Source organism: Carcharodon carcharias, chromosome 13 (assembly GCF_017639515.1).
Source record: "Carcharodon carcharias isolate sCarCar2 chromosome 13, sCarCar2.pri, whole genome shotgun sequence".
NCBI lineage: Eukaryota > Metazoa > Chordata > Chondrichthyes > Lamniformes > Lamnidae > Carcharodon > Carcharodon carcharias.
The window spans coordinates 120694844-120717454 of record NC_054479.1 but is presented as its reverse complement, the minus strand read 5'-3'; the positions used below and the strand labels follow the sequence as shown (position 1 = coordinate 120717454).

The following is a 22611-nucleotide window of genomic DNA, read 5'->3' as shown; positions in this document are numbered from 1 at the left end:
TAGCACGCATGCGTACACAGAAACCCGTGAAGGATTTCACTAGCCTTGGCAGTTCGTTTTTGGCTGTGGTGTGAGCGGGTTGAAGAAATATCAACTATGGTTAACGTAAAGCGGTGCATCTTTTTTGGTTATAGGTGAAAAACAGTATGTTAGTTTTAACCTAATTCGCGAGTATTTCGCAGGTTTTTTTAATTTTTGAGATAATGTGAGGTGTGTTATTGTAGAGATAAAATTCTATAAAATGGCGCACGTTTCAGTCGGAAAAGACGAACATTGTCTTGGTGTTTGATGTGGTTCTGTGAGTGACGTCCCTCTCGGCTAACCATTGGTTGCGGTGTGGTTCCTTGCCCGCGCAGATTGGCTATTAATGACGCTATCTTGCTGCAGGCAGGTGGAGCCTAGCGCACGAAATCAATTCAGTTTAGGAAGTTGTTAATGTGGACGCCATTATAGGGAGAGGGCTGTGTAACATTCAGTAAGGAACGCCTGTGCGGTGAATTTGATTTGTGGCTCTCAGAAAGGGATTATCTATCGCGCTGGTTGTTTTAAACTAGCATCACCATGGAGAGAAACGTTGATTGGAAATTATAAAAAGTTATTTTTTAAACTCGTCTTTTTAAAGATGCGTCAAAACAAGATGGCGGCGGCTGGGTTATCTTGTTTGTCGCAGGTTGACTGTTCTGGAGCTACAGGTCACGTGATCGGTGTACATTCCTTTGCTGTAACATGAAGTTAGTGGGGGTGGCTGACGTCCCAGTAGCAGTTTCCATGACATTTCTCGTACTGGGGGTAACGTTTATTAACAGGAAATATAATTTTGTTTTTAAACTCGAATGTATTTCTAAAAGAGCTCAAGCCTTAATACTTCTGTAAATATCGCGAAACAATGTTGAACATGTTTTGTTGGTAATGGAGCAAGCTAATTTTAACTTTTTGTCCTCGATTAGTCACTTCCCCTATTATTGAGTGCCCTGAAAATTTACATGATTTTAAATTACTACCCATGATTCTTTAATCGGGTGCTACATAGTTAGTGATCCATTTTCTCTACTCGAATTAGTGAAATCTTGGTGTGGATTATTAGTATCTTAAACATTATTAAACTTTTAGCTTTGAACTTTGTTTTAGTCTGGAGCCCTCTTATACTTGGACTATGTGTCCAGTATGTGATGAATTGCACTTCCTATGTTGAGCAGCAAGCTCTTGGTAATGTGCAATCTCTGTGTTTAAAAGACATAACTATTAGTTTTCCAAAAAAAATCTGCTTGTGTTGATGGTAAACACCATCAGAGAATGGTTGGGCTAAATGACTGGTTTCCACATTGTAATTTCTATGCAAGTCACATACTTGAGTAGTTCATGTATTGTAGCCAGCCAAAAGTCATTTTTCTTGAGTTGTGTTTTGTTTTGGTCAAATAGCCTTGTATTGCTGATCTGGTATTGCCTATTTTGGCATCTGCCTGATTAGAAGAACTAAATAGAAAAGTGATACTGCGGATGCTCTGAAAAGGAGTCATAATGGACTTGAAATGTCAATTCTGTTTCTCTCTTCAGAGATGCTGTCAGACCTGCTGAGCTTTTTCCAGCATTTTCTGTTACTTTATATTAAATATATATAATAGACTATATATAATATTTTAAGTTCCATGTGAAAAGTAGTAGGTATCTGGGATAAATCCCAGGAATAGTTGATCTTTTGAAGAGTACAAAACAATAGCTTGTTAAAAGACATGTCAGAACGGTGAGAGATACTGAGTTGGTTGCCTCATGTCTCAGTGCTTGGGGTCATTACTATTTTCAGCTTACAAATATGATCTAGAATCATAGCTATTGATGATGCCAAACTAGGAGAGTCAGTGGAATTTGAAGTGCCATCGTAAACTATAGGATGAGTTGGCAAAACAATGGCAGATGCTTTTTAATGTAGGTAATTAAAAGTGCTTTGCAAGAAGAAATAAATGGGTGGCACCCATACTCTTTTTTTGCCAGGTGTGGGTGGTGTTGGCTAAACTAGCATTTGTTCATTCCCAGTTGTCCTTCTACTAGTGTTATCATCTTGAAATGCTCCAATCTATTTTGAAAGTGCTCTCCACAATGCTGTGAATATATGGAATTCCAGGATTTTCACCAACAATGGAAAAGCAGTGATTTACATGTCTCAAGTTCACGATGGTGTATGGTTTGAAGATAAATGTTTTCACCTAAGCGGTGGAGGTTGTGGATTTGGGACGTTCTGCTGAAGAAGCCTTGACAGTCAGACCAATAGTGGATGCATTAGCCAGTGGCAAGGGTGCTGTTGAAGTGAACTTCTTTTGACCTGTTCAGTTTGAATGTTGGAACTGCACTCAGGCAAGTGTAGTGTTGAAATAACAGAATTGATGACATTTCTGACTTGTGTCCTTTAGGCGGTATAAGGGTTTTGATCAGAAGACAGGTGAACCATTCACTGCGGAATGCCGAGCTTCTGAGCTGCACTCCTCATGACTTGTCCAGTTCTGTTCCTGGGCTGTGGTGATAGCAACGTGCGCGTGTGCACACACACCCCCCGCCGCCGCCAAAGCCAAATGTTGGTGAGGAATCCAGCAGTGGTAATGCTGTTAGCTGTGAGGGAGGTGGTTAGGTTTTTGTTGGAACTATTCATTGCCTAATGCAAGTGCTACCATGTTGTACAGTTCTTGCTTGAGGGCATGGACTGCTGAACATGGCAACCATTAGATAAGAGCTCCACTTATGACCTTTTGGAGGGAAGGTCATTGATGCATTGAAGCAGCTGAAGATAGGTGGGCTTAGAATGCTGCCCCAGGGAACTTCCTGCAGTGAGCTCTTGAAGTAGCAATGGATTAGGCCATTGAGATTGATATGTGCAATCAATGCAACTTTAAAGTGGAAAACACATCTGGAAATAATGACCAACTTGTGTGGTACTCTAACTAGACCTCGCCTAGATTACTATGTCCAGCCTTGGTTTCCAAGATCAAACGCTGGAGACAAGACACAAAAACCACAATGTTGACCTCCATATGAGGGACAACAGGATAAACATGGGCTTTTCAGCTTGGAAGGAAGGTTTTGAGGTGACTTTTGTAGAATTGGAAAAGATTTGAAGGATATAAAAAGTTAGCCTGAAACATTGCTTAAACAGAGATATAAGTTCAAACTAGAGATGGGTAATTTTAGAATAGCTATCAGGAAGTTCTTCCTGATAGAATAGTGGAGACAGAAACCTTGGATTAATTTGAGAAATAGTTGGATGCTACAATGGTTTGCGATGGGGGGGTGGTGCAGTGGAAAGATCTCTTGATGGATAAATCAAATGGTCTTCTCCATAATTATTTTGTAACTAGAGCTTTATCACATCTCCATACTCTAAGGAATTACACGTCTGTTTTGTATTTTGAAAATTCAAAGATATTTGAGGTTGAACTGTTTCTCAAAATATTGCAACTGTTGGTATTTTTACTTAGAGACTAGCCCCTTCAGTAACTATTCTAGTTCAGTTTTTATTTATGAAGCTGCTGCTCATCAAATCCAACAAGTTTATTGTAATTTATAGTTCCTATATGTTGTGTCCTACCATATCACAATACATAAGGATGTAGGCCACTCAGCCCTTCAAGCCCACTCTGCCATTTAACAAGATCATGGCTGATCATCTTCACTATTTTCCTGCACTATCCCTGAGAATTCTAAAGATTCACCACTCTTTTCAGTGGTAATTCCTCATTTCAGTCCAAAATGGTCTGCCCCTTATTCTGAAACTGTCCCCTGGTTCTATTTTCTCCCCCCACCTCCAGCCAAGCGAAACATCCTTCTGCATCTCCCCTGTTGAGCCCTGTAAGACTTCTTTATGTTTAAATGAGTTCATCTCTCATTCTTCCAAACTCAAGAGAATAAACACCCAGTCTCTTTAGTCTTTCCTCATACTCCCAGGACACTCCTTCCATTTTGTGGACCTTTGTTGCACTCCCTCTATTGCAAGCATTTCTTTCCTTGGGTAAGGAGACCAAAACTGCACACTACTCTGGATCTAGTCTCACCAAGACTCTATATAATTTCAGTAAGGCATCTTTACTCCTATACTCAAATCCTCTTGTAATAAAGGCCAACCTACCATTTGCTGCCTTAATTGCTTACTGAACCCGCATGTTAGCTTTCAGTAACTCATGAACAAGGGTACCCAAGTCCCTTTGAAGTTCAACACTTCCCCGCCTCTTGTATTTAAGAAATACTGTTTTCTCTGCCAAAGTGGATAACCTTACATTTCTCCACTTTGTATTCCATCTGCCAAATTTTTACCCACTCACCTAAATTCTCCAAATCCCCTTGATGTGTCTTTGTATCCTTCTCCCAACTCTTGCTTCCACCTAGTTTTGTTATCTGCAAACTTGGAAATATTGCATTTAATCCCCACATTCAAATTATTGATATAGATTGTGAATACCTGGGACCCAAGCACTGATCCTTGCAGTACCCCACAAGTCTCAGCCTGCAAATAGAACCATAGAAAAGTTACAGCACAGAAGGAGGCCATTCAGCCCATCTTGTCCATGACAGGCCAAGGACACCCAGGTGCCCTTTCTAATCCCACCTTCCTGCACCTGGCCCATAGCCCTGCAGCTTTAGCACTTTAGGTACAGATCCAGGTACTTTTTAAGAGTTTAGAGTTTCTGCCTCTACCACCAACTGGGGCAGCGAATTCCAGACACCCACTACCCTCTGTGTAAAAAAGTTATTCCTCATGTCCCTCCTACACCTTCTGCCACTTATCTTGAATCTATGTCCCCTGGTTCTAGAATTCTCCACCAAGGGAAACAATTTTATCCTATCCACTCTATCTATTCCTCTCATAATTTTGTACAACTCAATCAAGTCACCTCTCAGCACTTCTTTGTTCTAAGGAAAATAACCCCAACCTATCCAATCTCTCCTCATAGCTACACTTTTCTAACCCTGGCAACATTCTTGTAAACCTCCTCTGAATTTTCTCCAGAGCTATTACGTCCTTCCTGTAATGTGACCAGAACTGCGCACACTACTCCAGTTGTGGCCTCACCAGTGTTTTGTACAATTCCAATATTATATCGTTACTTTTATATTCTATACCTCTGCCAATGAAGGAGAGCATTCCATATGCCTTTTTAACCTTGTCTACTTGAACTGCTGCCTTCAGGGACCTCTGTACTTGTACACCAAGATCTGTCACTTCATCTACCCCTCTTAGTATATTCCCATTTATTGTGTAATCCCTGTAAATGTTTGACCTCCCTAAATGTATGACCTCACACTTCTCTATGTTAAAATCCATCTGCCACTTTACCGCCCACTCCACCAACCCATCTATATCGTTTTGGAGATTATGGCTATCCTCTACACTATCCACTACTCGGCCAATCTTTGTGTCATCTGCAAACTTCCCAATCGTGCCCCCCCATGTTCACGTCCAAATCGTTAATATATAACACAAACAGCAAGGATCCCAACACCGAGCCTGCGGAGCACCACTTGAGACAACTTTCCATTCGCAAGGGCATCCATCGACCATTACCCTTTGTTTCCTGTTACAAAGCCAACTTTTTATCCAGTTTGCCACATTACCCTGATTCCCATGGGCTTTTACTTTCCTGACCAACCTGCCATGTGGGACCTTGTCAAATGCCTTGCTAAAATCCATGTACACAACATGCATTGCACTACCTTCATCAACTCTTGTCACTTCCTCAAAAAATGACCATTTATCCCTACTGTTTTCTGTTCGGTAACCAGTTCTCAATCCACGCCATGTGCTCTAATTTTGTTACTAATCTCTTGTGTGGGACCTTATCAAAAGCCTTCTGAAAATCTAAATACGCCGGTTCCAACAATATTTTTTTTCTCCCTTATCTATTCTGCTAGTTACATCCTCAAATTACTCCAATGGATTTGTTAAACATGATTTCATAAATCCATGTTGACTCTGCCCAATCCTACCATTATTTTGTGTCCTGTTATCACATCCTTGATAATAGTAGCAGGGAAAATACTAGAACCTAATGTCAGACTAACAGGTCTATAGTTCCCCATTTTCTCTCTTTCTCTCTCTCCTCCCCCCATTCCCCCCCCACCCTTCTTAAATAATGAGGTTACATTTGCCACTTTCCAATCTGCAGGAACCATTCCAGAGTCTATAGAATTTTGAAAGATGACCACCAATGCATCTACTATCTTTGCATTCACCTCTTTCAGCACTCTGGAATGTAGATCATCAGGTCTAGGGGATTTATCTACTTTAACTCCCATTAATTTCTCTAGTACTATTTTTTTAACTAATAACTTGCAATTCCTCATTTACATTAGTCCTTTGGTTCTCCATTATTTGAGTTTTTTTAGTATTTTCCTCAGACAGGCACAAATAATTTCTGTTGAAATGTCATTCGGACTCGAAACGTTAACTGTGCTCCTCTCCACAGATGCTGCCACACCTGCTGAGCTTTTCCAGGTATTTTTGTTTTGTTTTACAAATAGTTTCTCTGCCATTTCCTTATTCCCCATTATAAATTTTCCTGACTTTGCTTGTAATGTACCCGCATTTGTTTTTACATACCTGTAGAAGCTTTTACAGTCCTTTGTTACTCGTGAGTTTACTCGTATTCTATTTTTTCTTAATTTTTTTATGGTCCCCTTTGCAGAATTCTAAAATGCTCCCAATTCTTAGATTCAGTGTTTTTTGGCAACTTTATATGCTATTTTCTTTGATCTAATGTAATCCTTGATTTCTTTTGTTAGCCATGGTTGGAACACTTTCCTTGCTGGGTTTTTGTGCATTAAAGGAATGTATGTTTCTTGTATATTGTGTATTAGTTCTTCAAATGTTAACCATTGCCTGTTGTCCGTCATATCTTTTGACAGAGTTTCCCAATTTCCACCACATATTTTCATAGTTTCCTTTTGTTTAGAGTTCTAACCCTAGCCTGATTGAACTACATCCCTTTCAAACTTAAAATTCTATTACATTATGATCACTCTTTCCTAAATGCTCATTTACAACAAGATGTTAATTAGCCCTTTTCCTTTGCGCAATGCTACATCTAAAATATGCTATTCCCTAGTTGGTTCCTGAATGTACTGTGCTAGAAAACCATCTTGCATACAAGAATTTGTTCTCCAAAACACTAGTACCAATTAGGTTTACCCAGTCTGTTTAGATTGAAATCCCCCATGATTACTGTATTACCCTTGTTGCGCACACCTCTAATTTCCTGATTTATACATGATTTACATTATCACTGCTGTTTGGCCTATAAACAACTCCCACCAATGGTTTCTGCTGCTTGTTGTTTCTTTCTTCCACCAAAACTGATTTTATGTCTTGATCTTTAAAACTAAGGTCATCTTTCACTACAGTACTAATGCCCTCTAAGTAACAGAGCCATCCCACCACCTTTTCCAAGCTTCCTGTCCTTCCTGAATGCCACATACCCTTGGATATTCAGATCCCAGCTTTGTTTTTCTTATTGCCATGTCTCTAATGGCTATCAGGCCATAACATATGAATTTCTTTTTGAACGGACAATTCATCTGTTTTACTGCCAATGCTGCAAGCATTCAGAGCCTTTAGTTCCGTGGTTTTACTGTTTTTGTAAATTCTGGCCCCATTTGCTGGCACACTCAAGTTTGCAATCACTGTCCCTTCCTGCCATACTCTGACTATCATTAGCTATATTGCTACTTTGATCTATTGCTTTGTCATTTCCCTTTAATTTACTTAATCTTCCCCCACATAATCCCTTACCCTCCCCCACCCAACTTAGTTCAAAGCCCTCTCTACTTTCCTAGTTAAATGATTCGTTAGAACGTTGGCCCCAGCATCATTCTAGTGTAGACTATCCCAACGGTACAGTTCCCACTTGCCCCAGTACTGGTGCCAGTGCCCTATGAACCGAACCTCATTTCTCGGTCTGCTCATCCACACAGGCAGCAAGCAGCTCGCACCTGTTGGATAAAGCCAGGGACTGAGGCTCCTCCATCACAACATGCTGGTTTCCCTTACCTGCCTGACTCGCAGTGACATCTTCCTGTCGCTGACCATTGACCAACTCTAAGGTTCTGCCAAAAGTAAGGCAGGTGATTGCCTCCTGGAACAGTGTCCAGGTAACTCTTTACCCCTCCCTGATGCCCCACAATGCCTGCGACTTGAGCTTAGCAACTTAAGAACTGAAGCTACCTAATTTGTAGGCACTTTCTGCAGATATGATTGTCCAGCATTAAAGTGCATTGCATGTTCCCACATGCTGCAGTCATGGCACACCATCAGTCTTGCCATTTCTGTCCAACCTTATTTATTTCAAATTTGTACAGCAAAAGTAATAGAAAGTTGCCCTCACCTAGCTTGGAGACAAGGAAGCAAACACACCAACCACTGAAGCCTGAAAAAAAAGTAGAAAAATGAGTATCTCTTTCTCCCTGTGCACCTTGTCCCAACCTGAACCAAATTCCCAACTCTTCACTCAATCCATGTCTCACTCGGGCATAGTTTGGTGTCGGCGTGCCCCTTTCTGCGCCTGGGGTTATGTTTAGCAAGTTTAATCTAAATATATATAAAATTGGGTTCTGTTGAAAGCAAGTGGTGCAAGTTATATTGACTACATTGAACACTATATGCTTCATAGTATGTAATGTTTGGAGGCACACTATTCACTAAATTGATATAAGTAACTGAGATTTTGTGCTGGATGACTGGTGCAACTCTGTATTCAGCCCCATGTTCCTGGACTATATTTTGGTTAAAAACTAAAATTTAAGAAAATTATCCAGAAGCAAAGTAATCCAATGTTTATTTGCATAACTTTAAACTTTCTCTCAAATCTTAGTCCATTTCAGAATCTCCTGAATCTTAAAGATATGTGAACATACTTCTGTCTTGCATAGCTTTGTATCACTGGGAGACAAATGAATGCATTGAGGGAACACAACCTGTTCTGTCAAGTTTTTGGTATTTCAAGCTTTCGACATTCACCCTGCCTCTATTCACCACCTCCCACCCTAAATATGGCATAATTTTTTTCCTCTTGCAGGTTGAAGTATACCCTTCTGTCCTTTTGACTTTTGAGTTTTTAGACTGGAGGAAGGTTTGTAATGGATTTTACCAAGAGTTGGTGTTGGGACCCTTGCTGTTAATGACCAGGGCACAATTGAAACTCAGAAGCATTGTGAACTGTGAGGAGGAGGAAGATGATATAGAACTTCCAAAGGTCATATGTTGGTGCAATGGGCAAATAAGTGGCTGATGAAATTTAATGCAGAGGCATGTGAAGTGATTAATTTTGGTAGGAAGAATGCAGAGAGACTATATGAATTAAAGGGTGCAATTGTAAAGGGGATGCAGGAGCAGAGGGACCTGGGTGTATAATGTGCATAACTCATTGCATGTGGCAGGATGGGTTGAAAGAGTGGTTAATTAAGCGTTCTAGGCTTTATTGATAGGGGCATAGAGTATTAGAGTATAAAAGCAAGCAAGTTATGTTAAGTGCGTATAGAACACTGTTTCCACTTCAGCTGGAGTGTTGAGTCCAGTTCCAGGCTACACACTTTTGGAAAAATGTGAAGGCATTAAAGAGAATGCAGAAAAGATTCATGAGAATAGTCCCATGAATGGAGAATTTCAGTTACGTGGATAGATTGCAGAGGTTGGGACTGTTTTCCTTGAAGGGAAGTTGAAAATGAGATTTGATAGAAGTATTCAAAATCATGAGGGGTCTGGACAGAGTATATAGGGAAGAACTTCCCATTGGTGGAAGGATCAAGAACAAGAGGGCACAGATTTAATGTACTAAAATAAGCATTAGTGACATGAGGAAAAACTTTTTCACATAGTGTGGTTAGAATCTGAGATGTACTGCCTGAGATAGTGATGGAGGCATTGAGAAAATTAGGTTATTGAAAAGGCAGAATGTGCAGGGCCAAGGGGAGAAGTCAGGGGAGCGGCACTAGATAAATTGCTCCAACAGAGAACTGGTGCAGATGCAACAAGCTAAATGGTTTTCTCTGAGCTGTAACAATGCTGTGATTTGAGGGTTTTTTTTAGGTATTGGTCTTGCAGTTCACACCCTTTTGTCCAGAAAATCATTCCTGGGCCTTTTTTGAATCTGCAAAGTTTGCCTTTGGCTGGAAATTCATGTTGCATTTCTTTATGTACTTGATTCTCTCCCTGCTGATTTTAAAAAGCTGCATCAGGAAATATATTAGGGCATATCACCTCTACTGCATTGAGTTTGACACACATCTGCAAACATCAGCGAGAATCAACTTTAAGCTTGCAAAATACATTTACACTTTGAAACAAGTGGTCTCTACCTTCACATACAATTGAAGCAAATTAGAATGGCTATAAAATTGGTTCATTTCTAATATGTTGTGACTAAATTCAGAAAATAGACAAGTAGTCCACAATACCACTTTCCTAATTAGTGAGGGCATAGCCTGTTATTTGCCTTTAAATTGCATTTTGAAGAGTAGCTTTGTTTGGTGAAACAAAATGGTAATCTCCCAAAAAAATAAAATGAGCTCCCATCCAAAGTTCTGGATTGTGGAAACTCTACCACAGAGCCAGAATAATTTTCTACGAGATCTTTTTGCTTCCAGGCATTTTTGGACTTGTTACATCACGTTGCAACTTTTACTCGTTAGTAAATGTGGTCACATGCAAAATTTTATTTTAAGTGAGTTCTCACCAACACCGCATTAATATAAAATCTATTAAGGAGCAGGGTTTCATAAAACTTGTACTGTCCAATTTTCTTTTAACAATATTCATCAATTGAAGAATCCCAAAATTCTTGCACAAAAGATTAGTTCAATTAAGGTTCATGGCATTCCATTCTTCCAGTAATCTTTGATATCTCTTTCAAATATCTGGCATCTGACCCAACTTTGAATCAGTTTCCCTCAATACTTTTGGAATATTAGACATTCAGTTAATGTAATTCTTGTGAAATTGCCGTCACCAGGAGAAGTTTTTAAATAATCAAATAGTATGGTATAAATTTAATTGGCAAGAATATGTATGATTGAGGTTTTGTGTGATTTAGTTAAAGGTTTTTTTTTAAGACTCATGACCACTTGCCATCTGCTCATGTTAAGAGTAGGGATAGATTTGAAAGTTTGTGAAGTGGTATTTCATGGCCATCCAACCTGGACCTGGCCTTTTAAAATAAATACACTGCACAAGGCTTGTGCTGGTACTATGCAGCTGATTGTCTTCATGATCTGTGCTGTGGCAGACTACAAGCAGGATGCAAAAGAGATAGACCTTTATCATTGGTCCAGATGATGTGTTAAGCAAGTTTTCCATCATTTGTTCACCTTGGTAACTTAGGTAGTCTCATCCATTGTGTAAATAACTGAGTCTGCTTGGCTGCATTAGAGAGCCTAATTAATTGATCAGTACCAAAGGTAAAACTCCATGCATCATTTTTTGTTTTGTAACTTGCATCTTTGTCATTTTAAGGAGCATTGCAAAATCAGTGTGGTGTACAGTAGTCATTGTTAGTGCTAATAACTGAACCTTGGCTATACAAAAAAATCACAGTATAGTTTCATCAATAAGTATTCTTTGTGTGTGGATAAAATTTTCCTGCAGGTAGCATGTTGGATAAACCTTAATAAACTTCTGACCTGTCAAAAATCAATTGGTTTTTTTTTACAACCTCAAACATGTTAAAATATCCACTGATTTTTTTCAAACTGAATAATTGGCCAAGAGAAACTGCCATGACAGTATTGCTAACCATTGGCACTTTTTTTCTGTAAAACTCAGAATTATAAACTCCCTGGGTGGAATTGTTCACTCGCTCGTTCACAGGCTCTGCCCCCTTTTGGCACCAGGGAGAGAACTTGATGTTTGATCACATTACTGACACAGAGTAGATTGTCAAATTGACTCCTTTTCTGGAGTACAAATTCATCATTTTAAATAATTAAGAGTTGAAGAATACATGAGCACCACCTGCTGGAAAGACAATCAGTGGTTTGCTGCTTCATACATAAGTGGGCATAGATTGTCTGTAGACCTTTTTGAACTCTTCTACTTTACAGACAGCTGTGGCAAGTGCCTTGGTCAAATAGAAACTGCAAACATAAAGATATATAGTTAAGTGTATTGCAGAAATATTAACTCTTTATGCCTTAAGGTTGCCTATAGGTCCCTACAACATTTCCTCTTTTTAATAGAGTAACTGCCTGGTGGAGCTATTTGCCCTTTATCAACAACCACTTTGGAATTGTTTTTTTTTGTAATCATGTATTCAGTACTATCCTTAATCTTTCTTACGAGCAAGGGGCAGGAGTAGGCTGTTCAGCCCTTCAAGCCTACTCCACCATTTAATAAGATCATGGCTGATCTAATCGCAACCTCAAATCTGAAACCCACCTACCCCCGATAACCTATCACCTCTTGCTGACCAAGAATCTATCCACTTCTGCCTCAAAAATATTCAAAGCCTGCTTCCACGGCCTTTTCAGGAAGGCAGTTCCAAAAACTCTCACTCTGAGAGAAAAAATTTCGCCTCATCCCCATTTTAAATGTGCGACCCCTAGTTCTAGATTCTCCCACAAGAATAAACATCACACCCACTCTGCCAAGTCCTCACAGGGTGTTTCAATCAAGTCGCCTCTTATGCTTCTAAACTCCAGATACAAGCCTAGCCTGTCTGACATTTCCTCACAAGACAACCTGCCCATTCCAGGTATTAGTCTGGTAAAGCTTCTCTGAACTGCTTCTGACACATTTACATCCTTCCTTAAATAAGATGACCAATACTATACACAGTATGTGGTCTCCCTAGCGCTCTGTATAACTGAAGCATAACCTCCCTACTTTTGTATTCAATTCCCCTCACAAATGATAGCTTTCTATTAGCTTACCTAATTACTTCTTGTACCCGCATACTAGCCTTTTGCAATTCATACACTAATATACCCAGATCCCTCTGCATCTTCGAAATTTGCAATCTTTCACTATTTGGATAATATGCCTTTTATTCTTCCTGACAAAATAGACAATTCCACACAACCCAACATTATACTCAATTTGCCAGATCTTTACCTGCTCACTTAACCTATCTATATCTTTTTGTAACCTCCTTATGTCTTCTCCACAAATTACTTTCCTAGCTATCTTTGTGTCATCAAATTTGGCAACCATCCCATCCATCTCTTCATCCAAGTCATTTATATAAACTGTAAATAATTGAGGTCCCAGCACTGATCTCTGTGGCACACCATTTGTTACATCTTGTCAACCAGAAAATGACCCTTGTATGCCTCCTCTCTCTTTCCTGTTAGCCAGCTATCCTCTATCCATGCCAATATGTTACCCCCATACCATGAGCTTTTACTTTCCGTAATAACCTCTGATGTGGCACTTTATCAAATGCCTTCTGGAAATCTAAGTACAGTACATCCACCAGTTCCCCTTTATCCAAAGCACATTACTTCCTCAAAGAACTCCAATAAGTTGGTTAAACAAGATTGCGCTTTCAGAAAACCATGTTGACTCTGTCTGATTACCTTGAACTTATCCAAGTGCCCTGCTATAGCTTCTTTAATAATAGCTTCTAACATTTTCCCTATGACAGATGTTAAGTTAACTGGCCTTAGTTTCCTGCTTTCTTTCTCCTTCCCTTTTTGAATAATGGAGTTAAATTTGCTATCTTCCAATCTAATGGAACCTTTCCTGGATCTAGGGAGTTTAAGAAAATTAAAACCAATGCATCAACTATCTCACTAGCCACTTCTTTTAAGACCCTAGGATGAAGTCCATCCGGACCCAGGCACTTGTCAGCTCAGCTCCAACAATTTACTCAGGAAAATTAAAATCACCAGAGAAATGGTACTGAGTTCATCCCTCCCTTCCATTTCCTGATTTATAGCTGCTTCTGGAATGTTACTTGTATCCTGTGCAGTGAAGACTGATGCAAAATACCTGTTCAATTCATCTGCCATTTCCTTGTCTTCTATTATCAATTCTCCAGATTCACTTTCTGTAGGACAAATGCTCACTTTGTTAACTCATTTTTAAAAATATTTATAGAAGCTCTTACTATCTTTTTATATTTCTGGCTAGCTTTCTCTTGTACTCTTAATTTTTCCCTCATTAATCTTTTAGTCATCCTTTGCTGTTCCTTATATTCGGTCTTCTGGCCTTCCACCTATCTTTGCACAATTATGTGCTTTTTCTTTAAGTTTGACTGCGTTTAAAGTTTAGCTTAAGGTTAAAGAACCTTTGATAGGGTCTGTCCCTTGGACTTTTTCTTGTTGGAATATATCCTGTATTCTGAAATATCACTGTAAATGTTTGCCACTGTATTTCTATTGACCTATCCTTAACCTAATTTGTCAATTCACTAAATACATTTGAGTTGGATACACTTTAGAACTGCACTGGCAATGTAATCATCCTCCAGTTATTACGGTGCTGCCAGAATATCTGGGATGGGGGGTGGGAATTGATTTACAATAGAATAGCCTCAAACCCAATACAAATTTAAATGATCAGACTGGTTTTCTTTGGTTGTTATGGCTAACTTGAGTGTAAAACAAAATTTGAGGCACGTACTATAACAATTGTGTAGCACGCATTTAGATCTTCATGGCCGCTGGGTAATGTTCAACCTTTTTCAAGATTATGCCCCATGCAGTTTAAAAGGCCATCAGTTTTCTTCAATTTGACGTTTTCATATTCATTCTTAAACAGAGTCCTTAGGTTTATTGCTACTTTATTTTAGTTCTGCACTTTCCCTTTCAGTAGTGATCTATAGGGAGGCAGCCTTCTCACTCATTTTAGACTCTGTAATTGTAATGGTCTACCAGAGCAAGTAGAAAGATGCATTAACTAATGTAACCAGCAGAGAAAACTGAGTTTGCAAAATGTTCATTTATTTATTTTCATTGGACCGTCTAGTTAATATAAGTAAGCAAGTTTAAAAATTAATCTTGTTTTGAGTATTTCAGATTGGAAGTTTGTCTAATGCAGGCCACAGCTCAAATTACCCACACTGATGGCTTTGCATCTAGTATATGCCTTTAACAGATTTGTCCTGTATTCTTATAGCCATACATTTTGTGGCCTCTTAAAAGCTTTGAAAGTTAGGTATATGGCTTAAAATTTATAGCCCTTTATATTGGCTAAATTTTATTACAGGCTCAATTTCTGTTTTATATTCCTTCTTCCGTTGGCATAAGCTGCCTTTTATAAATCCACAGTAGTTTAGAATTCGTGCATATATTGGTACCTTCAAATATGTTGTGTGTGCTGATATTTTATAGACTATTTAATAAATAATTGCCTTATACCCTTATTCCCCCATCTACAGGTGAAGGTAATTTTTTAAAAATTCATTCAAGGGATGTTGGCTTTGCTGGCTAGACCAGCATTTATCGCCCATCCCTAATTACCCTTGAGAAGGTGGTGGTGAGCTGCTGCCTTAAACTGCTGTAGTCCCCATATGGATGTACCTACACCACAATGCTGTTAGGGAGGAAATTCCAGGATTTTGACCCAACAACAGTGAAGGAATGGTGATTTATTTCCAAGCCAAAATGTTGAGTGGCTTCGAAGGGAACTTCCAGGTGGTGGTGTTCCCATGTATCTGCTGCCCTTGTCCTTCTGGATGGCAGTGGCTGTGGGTTTGGAAGGAGCCTTGGTGAGTTTTTGCAGTGCATCTTGTAGATGGTACACACTGCTACTACTGTATGTCGGTGGTGGATGGAGTGAATGTTTGTGGATGGGGTGCCAGTTAAGAGGGCTGTTTTGTGCTGGATGGCATCAACCTTCTTGAGTGTAGTTGGCCTGCACTCATCCAGGCAAGGGGCGAGTATTCTATCACACCCCTGTAGGTTGTGGACAGGCTATGGGGAGTAGGTGGCGAGTTACTCAAGATTCCTAGTCTTGACCTACTCTTGTAGCCATAGTATTTATGTGGCTAGTCCAGTTCAGTTTTTGGTCAGTGGTATCCCCAGGGTGGTGGTAGTGGGGGATTTGGCGAAGATAATGCCATTGAATTTCAAGGGGCGACGGATAGATTCTCTCTCTTCTTGAAGATGGTCATTGCCTGGAACTTGTGTGGCCCGAATGTTACTTGCCACTTGTCAGCCCAAGCCTGGATGTTGTCCAAGTCTTGCTGCAGTTGGACATTGACTGCTTCAGTACCTGAGGAGTTGCGAATGGTGCTGAACATTGTGCAATCATCAATGAACATCCCACTTCTGACCTTTATGCTGGTAGGAAGGTAATTGCTGAAGCATTAGCAATTCTTCAGCCTTTCACCTTGTCCTGTAATTTACTGACTTTTGAAGCAGTTGACCATTCTCGGTTAATTCTACCTATTCCTTTTGGATTATTCAATTTTGTCCTATCAATATCAAAGAACTTTAATCACTTTTAGGTATAGATTTTGCAGAAATAGACTACATCGACATACTATGGTTCACATCAGTGAGAATTTTGACGAAATCTTGACTGAAACGTGAAATGCTGCTGTCATGAAGCCCATTTCTACCTCTGATTATGTAGATCTAAAGGTTTCCATTCAATGCAGCACAATTGAGTCAAATTCAAATACACAATAGATTATTTGCCCCGCACTGTGATTACCAGTTGTTAGTTCGGTTATGCCAAGTGAATTGGATTTTATTTCTGGGATATTTGCAGTGATTATTGCTTGGACAATTGCTTCTACGTCAAAGCGATACAAACTTGCATTTTTAGGCGGTAATTTTACATCACAATTGTTAGGCTTGGCCTGCAAATCTAATGCTGTATCAAACCCCTTGGCCTGGTATCCTCTTGGAAGTGAAATAATTCTTTTTCCTGTGGTCCATAGGTCTTAGAGGCAAGTTGCCAATGCAGCAACAAACAGATTTTAGTTGTTTTAGTCTACAAAAAAAAACTGCTGTTTAAAATACAGAACTTGAAATTACAATCAGTTGATGCCAAAATCATATTTTCCTCGTTTGTTTTGTCAGTGACCTAATGTTCAACAAAATTTTCTGTAACCTGAGGGAAATGAGTTGGAAGCAGAGTGGTCTTCACATTTAATCAAAATTGAATTGTCTCTTTTTGCCCTTCCAGAAATGCATAAAAATGCAATCTACACTACATGTAGTATTGAAGATTGGGGACTATTTTGCGTTTAATCCCAATTAGTACAATCCATAATAAATGGCAAGACTACAAATTTATGCTAGTTTACTGTATGCATCGTTGCTCAATCTTCATTTTTGGACTGAGTATATATTGTGGAGCTGAAGATTCTTAATCCAAGAAATGTGCAAGAATCACAGGTAAAGTAGCAGCAACATGTTAACTGCATAAATGTTTAAAATCACTTGTCATGTGTTTAGTAATTTTGCAGAAAAGTAGCTTTTCAACATTTAATAAAACTAAATTGTGGCATTGTCAATTCTTGTACACCAAAAGACGAGGTTTCTTTTTGCTATTTACATCTCAATATATCTGTTACCTCCAATGACTTTAAAACTCCTGTTTCTAAGGTTAAATTAAAATTTTGTTTATGTTGACCAGAAATATTCTATTTAGTTTTTTTTCTTTTAAATTACTATTAAACTCAGCAAAAATAGTTAAGCTACTACTTTTTGTATGGCTGAAATCATTTTGAAGTTTAGGCATCCTGAATTCTGTCCTTTCAATTAGATTATTTTAGTTTGGTGAAAAGTTTTATCTTAGAAAATGGATTAATAATATCAATTGATGGTGGACAAGTAGAAGACAATATCATCATTAACAGTAATATGCTAAGTTTAATATACACATCTTTTCTTTTGAAACATCTGTGCCTATATTACAATAGTAGCTTGATACAAGCTCATTTACTGTTCATATAGTAAAACTTATGTTGAATTAATGGTATTTAGCTTTTGAAGCTGATGCCTTCCATTGGCTGAAGGTATTCATTCTAAACACCCAAGGAAAGTTTGCATAAAGAAGTATTTCCTGCTCTCAAATGTTGAGTAAAATTGCACCACTTTCAAATGTCTTTCTCTAACTTACTAACTTCAACCTGCCCTGAGCTGTTGTGCAAATATTTGACAGTACCATAACTTGAATTTATATAGTATTCTAATGCAGAAAAACAACCCAAAACGCTTTAAAGCGCAAGGAAAACTGAATGGCATTGTCAAAGAAGGATAGATTGGGAGGGATGACTCAATGAGTTATAAGGAGGATCTTATTGGAACGATCAGGCTGGGGAGAGGCTCAGGGAGTGAAATCCAGAGTTTGCAGCCTCTGATAAACATTTGTCAGTGGTAGTGAAGGTAGGGGGAGAGGAAGATATACAAGGAGATGGGTGGAAAGTTTGAAAAGCTTTGAGAAAGGGGGTATTACTTGGACATATTTAGAGGATGACATTTTCAAAATTGAGGTATTAGGCTTAAGCAGTATAGGTCAGAGTGGGAGTTAGTGTGAGATGTAATGGACAGTAGTTTTGGGTAAGCTTGTAGTTTAAAGGGTGAAAGATAGAAAGCTGGCCAGAAGTGTGATTGAATGCCTGAAGTGCCAGAGATAAAAATGGTTTCAACTGCAGATGGACTATAGTAGGGATGAGTTAATTTTGCCATGGTGGATGGAAGTAGATGCTTTTTTGCAAAGGAGAGGAATGAGGTTGGAAATTTTGCTTGGGGTTGAATAGGAACACTTGGATCTGTTCTAAGTGGGGAGGAGAAAAATTGTGACTGTTGCTTGAAATGTACTTATGTGAACTGAGGACAGAATTCATTTTGGCTGTGATTCCTTAAGGCCCAAAATTTTTTCTAGACTCTTAAGAATTGGATATGATACTTGAGTACCTCAGGACTTTCAATGATTAACTGTTGTTAGAAGTAAAGAAGATTAAGAAATTGGAATCTCTAGTCTTGAATTCACAGTTCAAGTTAAATAGGCTTCGTCAGAGAACTTTCATCATTTCTCTTTTTTTCTCCAGTATATGGAGAGACACAGAATCCTGAACTCCTGTAACATGGGAGCCTCAAGTCTCTAAATCATCTGGTTGCACTTCTTTAAACCTCAGAAGAGGGAGGACCAAGAAACAATCTTGTCTATCACCAACTTTTCCTCCTCCTCCTCCCTCCAACTCCCTCACCCCAGCAAAAGAAATGAAATACTGTAAAATGGCAAGTTGTTATGAAGCAATAGGGAAGCCAGGATTTCATCCACAAGGTTACTTTACTTACAGCAGAAAACACTGAAAAACAGACATTCAGCAAAGAACAGTATAGTGCACAGTACACGTGAGCAGGAGATACTTTCTGCTTTTTCAAAAACATGCACAACTTTGAAGGCCTCTAATTTATCAGCCTTGTATTAAAGGAATCCACCTAGTGGGATAAGTGATGCTTTCAATTCAGTAACCAAACATGTGACAAAAATGTCTCCAGGTAACATTTGCTCTCTTTGGCATTACTAAATCAATGGGGAGGGAGGAGTGGGGTGGTGTGTGCAGAGGTTGTGGCTGGGGGAAACAGTTTTATGCCCTGTTGTAGGAATTGTTCACCTGATCTACAGCTTGTCAGTCTGGGAATGAAAACTTGAAATACAATCATTTTTTAAAACTCTGCTGGTCAGTGTATGCTTGGAAGTTTGTATTTCAGTGCTATTAAAGGTTTGAGTATTGACCGTACTGTCATTAACCCACACATGATTTTGGATGTCACTGACTTAATTAAAAAGCTTTTGACATTTTTTGATGTAGGCATTTGTTTTGAAATGTGTACACAAACCCTTTTAGGGAACCAGATGCTCTCAAGATACTTGAGTGGGAACAGGTGTTAGAATGAGAGAATAGGCAGGATGAAAGACAAAATGGAAGTCTTGATTTTACAGATATTAAACCATTAGTAAATACAGAATACTGATGTTTTATCCAACAGTCCTGTGGATAGTAAATCTACTTTGAGGCTGCTGTATTATAAATTGTCAAAGGGGTGGTAGATTTAAATCAGAGATACGGAGGAATTACTTTTCTCAAAGGGTCGTGAATCTGTGGAATTCACTACCTCAGTGCAGTGGATGCCAGGGTGCTGAATAAATTTGAGGAGATATACAGATTTTTAATTAGTAATGGGTTGAAAGGCGATGGGGAGAGGGCGAGAAATTGGAGTTGAGGCTGAAATGAGATCAGCCATAATGAATGGGGCTGGCTCGAGGGACTGAATTGTCCACTCCTGCTCCTAGTTCTTATGTTCTTAAATCCTTTCATAAGTTTTAACAAGAGGTCTGGTCAAGGAAGTGTATCAATCTGTTAGGCTATAACAAGTTTAAAGACCACTGATTTAAACTATATTGGATAGAACTTCTGTGCTTTAGTGAAACTAATGGTAAATTCAATTATTTGCCACCTCTCAAGAAGGCATCTGTTTGTTCAGTGGGTATATGATTAATGTAGAGCACTAGTGCAAAATTAGGCATAACTTCTAAGCATTTCTTTAAAAGCCTCTGGCAGAAAACTGATTATAGTTACACAGGATGTAACAGTAATGTATAAGCATTTTGGCACATAACACATCACAGGCACAAAACAGCAGCATTTTATAGCTCTGCCACTGCAAAGGCATACAGGTAAACAGCACACACTTGAAAAGCTCTTTTGAAACAGGATTTTAAAAAAAAATATAGGGCACAAAAGGTTGGATGTGAATGCAGCTATTAATTAACAGGCAAAGTCTTAAGATACTATCTAAAGCTCATGGTTAAAGTATGCAACAAATATATTAACCCTTTTGGAAACTTCAGTGCAGCATTGTGCAAGGGGTACAACATTCTATATTGCTGAACAATAATGGGAGAATGATCAAAGATCATTTTATCTTTCATTCACATACTTATTTTCTGTTCTGTTGCATTTTGCTTACAATCACATGGCCAAATTGGCAAGTTTCTCTTTTAATATTTGTGAATTGATCAGGTGGCACAAAATGTGGATTCCCCCTCTCATTATCTTGCTCCTCCCCATATTTGCCACCATGACTACTGACATACGTTATATTATACTGCTACATTTTGTAAACTGATAACTATCAGCCAACCAAAACAAGTTGAAGTAAGGTTGTAAGTTCAAGTATTGAGCTGTTTGTGATATTTGTGCATGACATATTATTTCCTCTATATTGTATATTTTCTAATCTTGAGTGTACACAATTCCTTCCTGTCAAACTATTATGCACCTTCATTCTGATGTAGCCCACACTGTTTCTAACTTGCTTACTTAATACAACTTCAGTATTGAATAATATGGTGAGTTTTCTGTTGGAAGAACCAAGCTCTTAGCTTTGATTTTTGAACACATACCTTTACAGCTTCAATGTGGAAGAAATTGGAACATATTTACAGTGCTGGTGGTTTTCCCCCCAGATGTTTGTTCTTCACTAGGATATAGCCTATACTATAGTACAACCATTTTATACACCTGTGTTCTGCTGTTTCTTAGGGGTTGAACCTTGTACTTGAAAATTTTCGTAGGTTAGATGAGGTTTTAATGGGACTGGCTCATGACTAATATAGCTGGCATCCAGAAAACTCCAGTGTTTAATCCTAGAAATGCTTCAAAAATGTGTGGATCATTGTAAATGATGTATTGTACTAATGGAAGCTTCATATAACAGCTTCAAACTTGTCAAAATACACAAATTAATACATTACAATATAATGAATAACTTACTTGAACTAACAGCTTTAATCTTTACTAGTTGTGCAAATTGTAATATGCACTATTTGTCAAACAGCATCACAATTCTGGTAACATAGCAGAATTATGATTACAATTCATTGAAGTAGGCTGACATCTTCAAGTAAGTTGGTACATGTTAGAAAAACGTTCAAGAATAAATAATAGATAAAAATAAAAAATCAAAAACACCACTGTCAGTTGAAGATAGTTCCAGAAATATTGATTGTGAATGACAAATGCGCCATGATATGCAATTATCTCTAACTTGCTATGTTCTATTACATACATCTTAAGACAATACAAGTCATAGCTTACATAATGACACCATGAAATTAATCATGACAAATGTAGATATTGTTACAACTATACAAAATAATTCCATTTTATATTCAGTATGAATACATAATACAATCACTTCAAAGGAGAGCAAAAATCTATTTCAAGCTTTCAGCTTCTGTATTTGCTGTACACAGTACAAAAAGTTCACAGTACAGCTCAACTGTTCATCTACGAGAAGCAACTTCAGGAAGCTGGAAATGCATTCTCTTTCCCTCTGGAAGGAAGTTTCTCTACAAAAAACATCTTGCTTGGGACTGTATAACTCATTGGAAAGCAAATGTGACCTCCTGTGGTACACATAGGTTGATGGTACTCTTGCAAATTCACAGTTCATGTCTTGTTCTTCTAACAGTTTGGTTTCAAACAGTAGTTTGTCATTTTATAGGAAGAGCTGACAAATCTCCTGTAGAGCTTCCTTTTTAATTTGGTATGGATAAAATGCACAGTAACCTTTTGAAGTACCTCCAGTGGTTAGCACAGAAACAAACAAAGATTGGTCAATGTATGTCAACAACACATTAAATTCAGTTAAGGTATACACTTATCAGTTGATCAT

At 38.5% G+C, this 22611-nt stretch overlaps 1 long non-coding RNA gene across 1 annotated transcript; it reads left to right on the top strand.

The window, feature by feature from the left end:
- Positions 1-31: 31 nt before the first annotated feature.
- Positions 32-19732, top strand: LOC121285826. Its single transcript, XR_005944796.1, has 3 exons — positions 32-144; positions 17105-17316; positions 18975-19732. It is a non-coding gene; the product is annotated as an uncharacterized LOC121285826 (long non-coding RNA).
- Positions 19733-22611: the final 2879 nt, after the last annotated feature.